We start from the raw sequence: 12136 nt of genomic DNA on the forward strand, positions 1-12136 counted from the left end.
AAAAACTACATGATTATCTCAATAGATGCAGAAAAGGCCTTTGACAAAATTCAACAGCCCTTCATCCTAAAAAAGCTCAATAAATTCGGTATTGATGGAATGTATCTCAAAATAATAAGAGCTATTTATGACAAACCCACAGCTAATATCATACTAAATGGGCAAAAACTAGAAAAATTCCCTTTGAAAACTGGCACAAGACAGGGATGCCCTCTCTCACCACTCTTATTCAATATAGTGTTGGAAGTTCTGGCTAGGGCAATCAGGCAAGAGAAAGAAATCAAGGGTATTCAGTTAGGAAAAGAAGAATTCAAATTTTCCCCATTTGGAGATGACATGATTGTATATTTAGAAAACCCCATTATCTCAGCCCAAAATCTCCTTACGCTGATAAGAAACTTCAGCAAAGTCTCAGGTTACAAAATTAATGTGCAAAAATCACAAGCATTCTTATACACCAGTAACAGACAAACAGGGAGCCAAATTATGATGGAATTTCCATTCACAATTGCTTCAAAGAGAATAAAATACCTAGGAATCCAACTTACAAGGGATGTAAAGGAACTCTTCAAGGAGAACTACAAACCACTGCTCAGTGAAATAAAAGAGGACACAAACAAATGGAAGAACGTACCATGCTCATGGATAGCAAGAATCAATATCGTGAAAATGACCATACTGCCCAAGGTAATTTATAGATTCAATGCCATCCCCATCAAGCTACCAATGAGTTTCTTCACAGAATTGGAAAAAACTGCTTTAAACTTCATATGGAACCAAAAAAGAGCCTGCATTGCCAAAACAATCCTAAGTCAAAAGAACAAAGCTGGAGGCATCAAGTCAGGTATGTACCTGACTTCAAACTATACTACAAGGCTACAGTAACAAAAACAGCATGGTACTGGTACCAAAACAGAGATATAGACCAATGGAACAGAACACAGTCCTCAGAAATAATACCACACATCTACAGATATCTGATCTTTGACAAACCTGAGAAAAACAAGAAATGGGAAAAGGATTCCCTATTTAATAAGTGGTGCTGGGAAAATTGGCTAGCCATAAGTAGAAAGCTGAAACTGGATCCTTTCCTTGCTCCTTATATGAAAATTAATTCAAGATGGATTAGAGACTTAAATGTTAGACCTAATACCATAAAAACCCTAGAAGAAAACCTAGGTAATACCATTCAGGACATAGGCATGGGCAAGGACTTCATGTCTAAAACACCAAAAGCAACAGCAACAAAAGCCAAAATTAACAAATGGGATCTAATTCAACTAAAGAGCTTCTCACAGCAAAAGAAACTACCATCAGAGTCAATAGGCAACCTACAGAATGGGAGAAAATTTTTGCAATCTACTCATCTGACAAAGGGCTAATATCCAGAACCTACAAAGAACTCAAACAAATTTACAAGAAAAAAACAAACAACCCCATCAAAAAGTGGGCAAAGGATATGAACAGACACTTCTCAAAAGAAGACATTCATACAGCCAACAGACACATGAAAAAATGCTCATCATCACTGGCCATCAGAGAAATGCAAATCAAAACCACAATGAGATACCATCTCACATCAGTTAGAATGGCGATCATTAAAAAGTCAGGAAACAACAGGTGCTGGAGAGGATGTGGAGAAATAGGAACACTTTTACACTGTTGGTGGGATTGTAAACTAGTTCAACCATTATGGAAAACAGTATGACGATTCCTCAAGGATCTAGAACTAGAAGTACCATGTGACCCAGCCATCCCATTACTGGGTATATACCCAAAGGATTATAAATCATGCTGCTATAAAGACACATGCACACGTATGTTTATTGCGGCACTATTCACAATAGCAAAGACTTGGAATCAACCCAAATGTCCATCAGTGACAGACTGGATTAAGAAAATGTGGCACATATACCCCATGGAATACTATGCAGCCATAAAAAAGGATGAGTTTGTGTCCTTTGTAGGGACATGGATGCAGCTGGAAACCATCATTCTCAGCAAACTATCGCAAGAACAGGAAACCAAACACCGCGTGTTCTCACTCATAGGTGGGGACTGAACAATGAGATCACTTGGACTCGGGAAGGGGAACATCACACAATGGGGCCTATCATGGGGAGGGGGGAGGGGGGAGGGATTGCATTGGGAGTTATACCTGATGTAAATGACGAGTTGATGGGTGCTGACGAGTTGATGGGTGCAGCACACCAACATGGCACAAGTTAACATATGTAACAAACCTGCACGTTATGCACATGTACCCTAGAACTTAAAGTATAATAATAATAATAATAATAAAAGAAAGGGATAGAGTTGAGTTGAAGATGGCTTAGCTCCACAATGGAATATTATTAACAGTATTTAAAAAATTAATTCATAGATATGTCCATTGACTCAAGGTCATGAACTATTTTGTGGGAAATTAAAAGATAAAAAATGGGAGTATAGGATGATTCCATTTGCAAAACAATGATCAAAAATGAAACACCTACATACACATATGTTTTTTAATATACATATGAAACAGAGGTGTGGTGGGGAGGGAATTAATGCGTTTGAGTAATATGGAAGAAAATACATTATATGTATAGGTTGTTCATACAGGTGACTTAAGGGTAGAGAAGGTGTTGTAGATGAAATTTATTATGAGGAAAAGATAGGTGACAGGAGATTCAATTAAAACGAAAAAAGATAAAGACTCCTCTTTCAAAGACATTTTGCATGACACAATGTCATTTATGAATTCATGTAAAGTTATATGTATATAAAGTTATATATATTTATGAATTCATGTAAAAGACATATGTATCTGTATTTAACATTAAAATCACAGTAATATCCAGGTGTCAAAGTCATACCAAGCAGATACAAACGAAAAAGAAGTCAGGACTTCTACTTCAATATACCTCAGTAGGAGACCATGATGATACTGAACTGGATTTTATGCAGGTAAAATCCAAATTGGTATTCATAAATGTAAATAAATGCATCCTAAGTGGAGGTACTGTTGAATTTAGAGCAAAAACATTTGGAACTTTACAAATAGATCTTAAATGTGTCAGAAGTTGCCAACTTTACGTGCAATTAAAAACAAATGACAATAAATATGGAGAGAAATAGCACTTTAGTTCAGTTTAGCAAAGACTAAAATGTTTTATAATTTACTGCTTTGGCAAGGATATAGAACACACTGGAAAAGCTTAAATTGCTACAACTTATATAGAGGGGAAGTAAGTAATACTTTTCAAAATTAAAAATGTCCCTGCCATTCAATTCAGCAATTACATTTCTAGGACTTTATACTTCAGGAATTCACACCTGTGAAATAATGAATATATAAGAATATCTAGTGTTGTGTTTATCTGAAATAGTGAAAGCTTAAAAAATATTTCAATATCCATTGACAGGGGACTTTTTCAATAAATTTTGTTTATATCTATACAGTAGAATTCCCTGAGTTGTTGGAACAAATCAGATGAATCATATATATTGATGTGAAATGATCCATAAGATATATTAAGGGGAAAAGATGCAGCATAGTGTATATAATATACTATCATTTGGATAGAAAGTAAATAAACAGAAATACAAATATGCCTGTAATAACTGGTTGCTCAGAATATGGAACTTTTGTGGCTATAGAACAGGAATAGGGAAGAAACCTATTTTTCATGGTTTGTATACTTATAACTGTTGAATTTTATATCACATATATACAATGTATAAATTACATAATCTATATTTATATTAACTTCTCAGAACCTAAATGAAATAATTGTATAAAGACAAAATTGTTAAAATGTATCTCTGTGTGTATTCCAATATTTGGATATATCTGAGTGCTAGTCCTTCTAAGAAAGGATTGCTTTTAAAGTGGAATTTTATTTGGTGTTAGAAAATTGAGATAGAACTCTATTACTGATATGGGGAAAAATTAAGATGCAGAAGGAAAGGCACGGTTTTGTGCTGTGTGAAAATGTAGACATCTACATGGATAGATATGTATAAAAGCTTCAAGAAGAATGCTCAAGAAAGTATTAACAATGGCAGTCTCTGGGGAGTAGAACTCAGCTACTTGGGATTGAGGGGACTGGAGAGATGAATTTGTCGATTACTTTACATGCTTCTCTGTTTGGAGTTTTAAAAATTGGGCCTTTCTTATTTTATGAAAGAGAGAAAGAGAGGAAGGGAGGAAGGGACAATAAATGACCCTTCTCCAAAACAATGAGAAAGCACTGTTCTCCAAGCGACTAGAGTTCTGGAAGAGATTAATTTGTACTCAGTTATTGATTAAGCTCTCTCAGTAGTCTTTGTTAAAGAAAAAAATCATTTTATTTTAATAAAAATGTGCCATAGAGATAACACCTTTGGAAGGTGAAGTGAAAGTGAAAGACCTAATGAGATAATAATTTGCAGATAGGTACCTTCTCTACAGGACATCTCCTTGGAATTCAAGAAGAGTCACTGAGCGTGAATTTTATTTAAGTTATTGAAAAGAACACACTCCTCAAGTCTCTCATGCACAAAACCTAATGCCTAATTTAAAGGATAAATTTCTGTAAAATGCTAATTAGGTCATTACCAAGGTAAACCATTAAATTGCTACTAAGGTTTTTCTGTTTGCTTACTTTCCCTTTTACTAATTTGAAACATCCAACAATATTGTCTTACTGAAAGGTTGATAATTTGCGCTTCAGCTTTATATTCAATTAGTAAAATAAAAGTCTATCCTATAAACTAAAGAAAGGAAAACTTAGAAAACTTGTCTCTGCTCACGACAGATGCTGTATTTAGTATATAAATTCGGTGTAATGACCAGCATGCATCATTTAAAGTACATGTTAGGGATTTTTTTTACGTTCCTTTATAGATATGACATTTGGCATCTACAAATGAATAACAAATATAAATCTTCAACAACAGTGTATAATTTAGTAAAACAATTACTAATATATTCAAAGTAAACCATGTCAATTACCTGCATTTTGAGTTTATCATTTTATTCTGTGAGGCATTCAATGAACTCTTCTAGAAATGCAAATATAGCATGTTTTCTCACTTATGTTACCAAAAAAGTATTTCCCAACAGTAGACAAAAAGTATTAAGATGAGAAGCATTATATAAGAAGATAATAGAATGAAAATCCAAACAAAAATGTAAAACACCTTGAATTTTCGATTGTGTGAAATCCACTTGTCAGAAGTGCCCTGAGAGTTTCAACTTTGCATTAGTTTTCCAGTCAGTTCTCCTTGTTCACTTCAGTCTCATCTTTCTTCTTCTATTAGCTTTGATAAACAAGCATTGTAAACCTTTAAAATTCAATCTTGCCATTCAACATTTACTCTGATTCAAATTTAATTCTTTGAAGATACTCATCAATTTTTTTTTCTTCTTATTCCACCATGGCTCTAATAGATGTTTCAATTAAAAATAAATCCTGAGATCTTAGCATATAACTCAATTAGAGGTTAACTAACAAAACCCAACAATTTTAACCCCAGAGGAAAGATTGTAGAATGACCTAAAAGCCAGAAATATTTATATTTTGCACAATGCAGGGTAGATTTTATCTTGTTAGAAAGTATAAACTAAATTTGAATACCATGAAATAATATGTGGGATATGAGACTTTACGGTTTTGTACGTATAACTTGCACTTTTTGCCATTTATAGTCCAGATGGAAATTTGAGGATTTACAGCAAGAAAATGAATATATTTATTGTTGTAATATCTCACCTTGAGTAAATCTAATCTTTCTTCTACAATTCTTTCCTTCAAATTTGCAAAAGCGTTAAATAATTTCTCCCTGGGGTTCTTCCTTTATAATTCTGCATGTTCCCATTTCTTCAAAACAATAGACTATGCAGTTGTCATGGTTTCTAGACTTTTTAGCACACACCTTTAGAAACTCATGTTAACAATGCCTCTTGTTAAATTATGGCACATGGAGTTCAACAATTGTTTATGGTATGATTAGTTTCATCAAAGCAGTCTATTCCTTTGAGAGGCAATATAGCCTAGATGTTAAGATTGCCAACTCTCCAGTCAGGCTTTGAATCTTGGTTCCATCCGGTCTAGTTTTGCCTTATTAATGTGCAAAATGAAAAAAATAAAAAAAAGAACACCCTTGTAATTAAATGTAAGTCAAGCACGTAGAACAATATATAGTACAGAGAAAGCACTATATAAATTCTGATTTTCCTCTTTTGTCTGAGATATTGTATTCCTAAAATCTAGATTAACATAATGTTACTTGTTTTCCCTATTGGAAGAGAGGTATACATATCAAATTCGTATGGATTTATGAGACACTTGTAATAAGGAAGGTAAGATTGTTAGTATAGTTTTATGTAAATTACTGGCAAGCCAAGGATCCTTTCTTCAAATGTATACAAGAATTCTTGAAAATACACTAAAGTTATATTTTTTAATGTACTCAGAAGAAATAGAAAGCTTTCAATCTATATTCACTTAGAGTGCATGAGGCATTTTTGCTCTAGCCTAGATTTGATAATTATACATTCTTGAATTTTGATAAAATTGTGGACAAAGTAAGTTTTATTTTTTTTGATCTTATTTGTCTAGCACCATTCTATCTTTGTGATATATTAGATTTAAATTGGGACAAAATCAATGTATCTTTTTATAGTTTAAAATCAAGTTTTATGTTCTGTACTTATCCAAAATAGGGCAGCCTCATTTTTTTTTTTTTTTTCTAAATAGGAGACAGGCCTTGTGTAGGAGCTACATAAGGTCAATTAGAAGTAATCAGGCCAAGAATGCCAAGAAGGCATTCTTTTGAATTCTGTGTGAACGTGTGTTCATTTGTGACTAGGTAATATTTAACTATAGAAAATAAATATAATTATGTTTTCCCTAAGTATAGAATGATCAGAAATATTGGAAAAAAGATTGTTTCAGAGGCTGCTGGATTAAAAAATAATTGAATTATATGATGAGTGAATCATAATTACTATTAATAGGATGATTACTTATGTTGCCATGACAGTGATTATCACCTTTAACTGAGTTAAACACATTTTGATTGGCATTATTCAACCAAGGATCAAAACAATCAAAATGGGTTAAATTTTTTATTTTTCAAAAATGATATTTAGAGGTGTTGAGAATTGATGCAGGTACTCTTCAAGTAATGCACACATCTCTTACAAATATCCCTTAGAATTAGCACATTTCATACTAATTTCTACTGTGTTCAAATGGCTAATTGTCATCTATCCCAGCCTCATTGTACATAAAAAAAAAAAAAACTTTCAGCCGGGTGCGATGGCTCACGCCTGTAATCCCAACACTTTGGGAGGCTGAGGCAGGTGGATCAGGAGGTCAAGAAATTGAGACCATCCTGGCCAACATGGGGAAACCCCATCTCTATTAAAAATACAAAAATTAGCTGGGCTGCCTATAGTCTCAGCTACTCGGAGGCTGAGGCAAGAGAATTGCTTGAACCTAGGAGGCAGAGGTTGTAGTGAGCCGAGATCGCGCCACTGCACTCCAGCCTGGGCGACAGAGCAAGACTGTCTCAAAAGAAAAGAAAAAAAGAAAAAACTTTCACTTGGTAACTTTGTGGATAAATGTTAGCCTATGCAGTGTCCTATAATTTCTCTTTCTTTCTGTCTTTTATCATCATCACTTTCTTACTATTACCTTTTATTCCTCTCCTATTAATAATACCCTCTTTAGTCAATTCTACCTCAGGAAATTTATTTTATACATAAATACAAATCTCTTTTTCCTTTGTTAAAATCTTAAAGTAGACAATGGCATAGAGATATGGATTTTTCTCCATAAAAAAGCTGCAGTGAAGTAATTGTCCAAAGTAGAACTGTCTGTCTCTGACATTCAGTGCTGGACTTATGTTAAAATCTGTAATTTGCATAAATATGACTAGGAGAGCAGATGGTGCAGACACAATGGATCCTAGCTTAAGTGACTTAATCTTAGATCTTAAGATCTCCAGTTTGTTGTCATACAAGTAGTTCTATACCTTGCTAAAGAAAGGTGATCTAAGGAAACCAAGCCCTGGAATTAGCCCTGGCCTCATAAGCTGGCTGTCACATAGAACGACAACTAGAGAGATATGGTATTGACTGCATTAGAGCAGGGCTTGTGGGCATGATGGCAGTGCTTCTCCAATTCTCTATACTCTTGGGTCTTTGTTGACTAGGAGAATCCAGCAGTTGAGTCAGAAAGTTGAAAACTGAGGTAACTGTAGTCCTGCAAATGGCTTTCGGTATTTCATAGATACTTAGTCTGTTTGCATACAGAAAGTGCTGAACTATTTCTATGCAAAGGGTGTCAAGAGATTCAAGTTTTCATCCTTAGTATTACAATAAATATTTCATCATTAATAATAAGCTTGGTACACAATAGAAAACCTCTGAAGAACATACTCCACTTGATGAGTTTGGTGAAATTCCAAACATTTTCATTACATTTCTTAATGCATTTCCTAGTATTAAGCATGGATGTTTCTTCAGCCACATATATGATGTGCCTTTCCCTGAATAGTTAAGCAATATATACCATATAAGAATGTGCCTTTTAGGAGATGAGATGCATCAACAACGAATGATGAACCAATGAAGACTATAAAATATTTGTAATTTAGACTGTCAGCTCTTACCAAAAGATAAATGGATATGGTGCTTTCATGGAATTCTTTGATAAAGCATATTGGTTTAGTCTGAAGATAGTTTCATTTGAAAATGAGGTTTAGGAAAGGGCTTGTAAGCTAAAGGTGAGGGAACATTGCTCAAGAAGTACCGAGGGTTCTACTTCTCTGAAATTAAAAGCAAATCTACTACTAACATACCATCCCAAACAGTGACCTAAAATCAAGTGTTTAAAAGCAACATAAAATAAAATCCAGAATCCACAGTCCAGTAGTTGTTGTAAATCCAGCAATCATAATACAGAAGTAAACCTGGCAGCATACAGTTATTTTCCAGAATGTTTGTGTTTCTTGCAAACTTCACTGACTAAGACAAGGTGTGCTCATTTCCAGCTCTGCATTTATATGGAAATCATAACATGTTTTTGCAGAGTAGAATAACAGTGCTGACAACTGTGTTTTTATCCTTACTGAGGGCAAGGGTAAGAGAGACTGTAGGGAAGTTATTCTATAATAATAGGAGACATCGACTTGTTCTTGATATGGAGGGATATGTGACACTAAAACAGGTATATTTATTTAGTCAGGAATTAAAATTATAAGGCAAGAACAAAGCCTGAGTTCAGGGAATTGCCAATATGTCCCAATTCAAATCCTCCAGTTTGGAAGAATTCTCATATAATTTTTTTGGTGACTAATTTATGATAACCGAACTCACAAATGATTCTAAATCAGAGAGATAACTTTCTAACTGACTAGGAGATACATCGTTACTAGGAAAACCAGAGCATTCACATGCAGTGTTAACACATTTATCTCTGCAAAAGTCTAACAGTATATTTTATGATAGTCAAGTTACCAGAGGGAAAAGTAATTGGGTAAAAATTGGGTGAACGTGAAGGTTAATATACTAAGCTATGAAAACTTCATGATTCCATCTCCACTACAGCTGTACAATTGCAAAGTAAACTAGAATCCCTTGTCAACTACCCATTGAGCTCTCCCCTGTCAACAGTATCCTCTTGTGATTTCCCTTTTCTAGGTGCCAGTCAATTACAGAAAACAAGTTGCAGATATAGTAATGCAATTGATTAAATTATATTTATTTTACCTGTGTTGGATTTTGATGAGATTAATATGGTAAATCACCCTTTCTGCCATTAAGAGGAAAAACTTTCTTCTGAATCCATGCTTCTCAAGCTCAAATTAGATTCACCAAGTGTCTTATTCCAGATTTATTTGTTCTAATAAGGGGGCCAGAGATAATATTCTGAGAAAGTCTGCCCTAAGAAATTCTGTAGATAAGTAATCTCATCTACAATATGGAATTTTATAGTCTTAAGTCTGAGATTTGTCAGCATTCCTCTGAAGGCAGTTTTGGTATAATAAAAAAATTTGTTAAATGACAGTCACTCATGGATAAGAATGAACTCAATGAAGCTGTAATTTTGAAGTCTAAATATACTACGTGATTAGTATTTTCCCCTAGACAAGTAAAAAGTCCAAGTCAATCAAACAACAGTTCTCCTACTGTGAACATAGGCTGGTATTCAGTTCTCATCCTGGAATTGTGTTAATGTAATTAAATCAATTTTACAATTTTGGGACTCACTTTATAAACCATTGAGTCCAAATGTCTCTCTTACAGGAGAGGGAACCAAGTGATTTGCCCATAATGACAGAGTTATCATAAGTTTTAATCCAAATCTCAATGTCCAGTCATTTTTCAAATATAGCACATGAAGGAAAAATATAATGAATATTTTCTACAGGGAAAATATTAAAAACTGTCAACTATTTTCAAATAGTTGTAAACTGACACATTATCATAGTTTTTGTATTGATCTCCTTTTCTAAGATAATTTCAGCATGGACAATACAAAATGTATTTTTAAGTCCAACTTTTAGAAACTTGCCCATTAAAAACAGTTATAATTTAATTCACTAAGGACAGAAAAATTGACAGAGATAAATAAATGGTAAAATTACTTACAGACATTAAAATGTTGTTATATATTAGATAGAGTTACTTGAGTTTTGTAAGAATAAGCATATTTACTGCAATCCTATCTAAAACCATTGGAGAAATTAAACAGGATAATTTATCTACATATTACTTATTTATCATCGATATTTATCAAATCAATTAATCAAAAATATTCAGTGTTTGTAAAATATTATACTATATGCATTGGGAATAGGTGAGCTGGACTTTGAGGTGAAGGAAATGGAATACTGCATTTAAAATTTTATTTCCTACCTAATAAATGGTGGCTCCTTAATATATATTTGTATGATCAATGCATAAATAAAATTTTAAGACATACTCTCTAATTTTCTAGTTTCCAAGAAACAAAGCATAGACAAATACTTAAATTTAAAAGGCTTATATATGGTTCTTATTTCAGAGGCAAGATAAAAAATTGATATAGAATTTCAAAGAATAGGAGACACCTTCTAACTCATTAGACATTGGGAAGGTTTTGTGAAAGCAGTGGCTAGAAGCTAGATTGAAATCTTGGGTTGTATTTAAATAAAGGAGTGGATACTCCAGATAGTCAGCTGTACCTTTTCAATGTCACTGACATGAGCAAGACCAGACATATTAGGCCCATTTTTGTAGGATTTTGAATATGGGGCTAAAGATTTTTAACTTTATTCTGGAATATTTTTATTTGGACCTAAACATACCATTCAATCTTGTAAAGTTATCACTGAATCTGTTTTAAGCTCAAGGTTTTTACTTTCTGTGTAGTTTATAAGCCCATCATATTTATACAACCAATCATCTTTTTTCATTGCAATAAAATCAATGAATATTATATGTCTATGCTTTTTTCCTATTTCAATTCTTGTGCATGAACTAATTTATTTATATTTTAATATAAATTAGATTTTTTGGAGTTTAAGAAAGATACTTAGACATCTGTTATAATCAGTGAAAGAAGGGTTACTGATTTATTATTTATTTATCTCCAAAGAACAAAAACTTGAGAAAGCATTATCAAAGATAAAATTTGCCTTAATATATATTGCCATATATATAAACTTGGTTTATTCACCCCCATGAAAGCCCAGTCCTGCGGTCACAAATTTTGTCAAAATCAGGCAAAAAGAGCCTTATTTTTTAACTTCTTTTTCTGTCAAAATTATTTCAACCTCTGAAAATATGTGACATGTAATATCTCACTGATATCTACTTTATTTTACTTAACTCATTCATCTCTATTCTTATTTGGGCTTTTGAAGGTAGAGACTAAAGTAGTACAAATTTATTTGTTAATAAAGATATTTGAAGGTTCAGGGGAAACTCTAGGATGGGGAGAGAGAGAGAGACAGAGACTGACAGAGGGGAGAGAAAGAGAACACAAGTGCTAAGGGAAATGTAGAGAGAAAGTTTAAGTAGTTCACTGTAAAGTGTGAAATAAACATAGTCTCTTTTTTCTCTCCCTAGAATCTTTAGTAAATTCTAGTTTGCTGAGCAGTGCTTGTGTGTGAG

General features: G+C 33.3%; 1 protein-coding gene across 1 annotated transcript in view; it reads left to right on the forward strand.

The window, feature by feature from the left end:
• The window catches only part of CCSER1 (coiled-coil serine rich protein 1), a 1436819-nt gene that overhangs the window by 1089087 nt on the left and 335596 nt on the right, over window positions 1-12136 (forward strand). The gene's annotated exons all lie outside the window — the stretch shown is intronic.

The sequence above is a fragment of the Chlorocebus sabaeus genome, chromosome 7 (genome assembly GCF_047675955.1).
Source record: "Chlorocebus sabaeus isolate Y175 chromosome 7, mChlSab1.0.hap1, whole genome shotgun sequence".
NCBI classification, from domain to species: Eukaryota; Metazoa; Chordata; class Mammalia; order Primates; family Cercopithecidae; genus Chlorocebus; species Chlorocebus sabaeus.